The following is a 2,093-nucleotide window of genomic DNA, read 5'->3' as shown; positions in this document are numbered from 1 at the left end:
GCAATTGATGGTCTGTTCCATAATCAGCTCCTGGCCTTGTTTTGACTAATTGTATTTAGCTTCTCCATTGCCTCTTTCTACAGATATAGTTGATTTGATTCTTGTGTATTCCATATGACAAAGTCCATGTGTATAGCAGCCATGTATGTTGCTGAAAAAAAAGTATTTGAAATTAATAAGTTGTTGGTCTTTCAAAATTCTATCATGTGATCTCTGGTGCCATTTCTATCACCAAGACTATTTTTCTCAACTACTGATGCTTCTTCTTTGTTTCCAACTTTCACATTCTAATCACCAATAATTATCAATGCATCTTGATTACATGTTTGGTCAATTTCAGACTTCAGAAGTTGGTAAAACTCTTCAATTCCTTCATATTTGGCTTTAGTGTTTGGTCTGTAAATTTGAATACTAGCAGTATTAACTTGTCTTTTTTTGTTTAAAAAAAAAAAATCAGACTCACTGCCGTCAAGTTGATTTCAATTCATAACAAACCCTCCTTGGGTTTCCAAGGTGGTATCTCTACAGAAGTAAGTTGCCCAGTCTTCTTCCAAGGAGTGGCTGGTGGGTTTGAACGACCAGCCTTCTGGTTAGCAGTCAAATGCCTCAGGCACTACACCACCAGAGCTCCTTTGGAACCTCCATTTGCTGATGAAGCATGACTCAGAATGGGAAGAAATAGCTGCAAACATTCATTAATAAACAAAACATAGAAAGTACGATCTATCAATCTAAGAAAATTAGAAGTTGTCAAAAATCAAATGGAACTCATAAAGATCGATATCCTAGGCAATCGTGTGCTGAAATGGACTGGTATTGGTCATTTTGAAGCATACAATCATGTACCTTACTATGCTGAGAGTGACAAATTGAAGAGGAATGACATTTTATTCATCATCAAAAAGAATGTTTCAAGATCTATCCTGATGTGTAATGTTGACAGTGATAGAATAATATCCATAGGTCTTCCTTATATGCAAATCAAGGTCTTAAAAGCTCCACTCCATCCACATCACCAGTTCACCATTTGTGATCCTTGTGGTATTTGAAATACCGGTGGCATAACCTCCAGCCTCACAGCAACACTCAACCTACCACAGTACAAAACAAACTGACAAATGAATGGTGGCTCATTCTTTAAGCTTTTAATTTAATATGTAAGATCCTTCTTCCCTAGAAGACACTCTTTATTTTAAAGAAAAGACACTATTTATTTAAAAAATCATTTTTAAGTGTTAAGCAATTTAATATACTCACTGTGTTAGTTATCTATTGCTGTTATAACATAAATACACAAGTGGATGGCTTGAACAAGCAGAAATTTATTTTCTCACAGTTTAGAAGGCTAGAATCTGAATTCAGAGGGCCAGCTCTACTGGTAGGCATTCTCTCTGTGTGTCTTTTCATCCTAGGAGTTTATCAGAGCAGGGACCCTGGGTTCAAATGACACACTCCATCCTGGCTCTTCTTTCCTGGTGGCAGTAGGTTCCCCTCTCTTTGCTTGATTCTCTTTCCTTTAATCTCTTCTAATATACAAGGTGTTGCAGGCCACAACACAGGGAAACTCCCCTTACAGTGGATCAGGGCTGTGACTAAATTAAGGACATTGCACCTAACCCTAATCATTTTACAACTGATTGGCTTTATCACATCAGATCACATCATAGGGATCATTACAGAACTTCCAAGCCATAGAGAATCACTTCCCAGCCCAGTTGACATATTTTTTGAGGGATACATTTCAGTCCATGACACACACACACACAAAAAAAAATCATTGCCGTCAAGTCTGATCCGATTGATAGTGACCCCGCCTTGGGTTTCTGAGGCAGGATCACTGCGACAGTAGATTGCCCAACCTTCTTCCTGAGGAGTGGCTTCTAGGTTTGAACCACCAGCCTTCTGGTTAGCAGTCAAATGCCTTAGGCCCTATGCCACCTGTGCTCCTTCTGTGACACTAACTAAGCAAAATATAAAAAGGAAAGATTGCTTATCCATTTAACATACCAATTTTTCTGGTTATGTAGTCCCACTCTGACAGGAATATACCACAAATGGAATGGCTTAAACAAACAGGAATTTATTTTCTTACA

This window comes from Orycteropus afer, unplaced genomic scaffold (assembly GCF_000298275.1).
Source record: "Orycteropus afer afer isolate SDZICR_OR568_19922 unplaced genomic scaffold, OryAfe1.0 scaffold00452, whole genome shotgun sequence".
NCBI classification, from domain to species: Eukaryota; Metazoa; Chordata; class Mammalia; order Tubulidentata; family Orycteropodidae; genus Orycteropus; species Orycteropus afer.
This window is presented reverse-complemented; position numbering follows the sequence as displayed.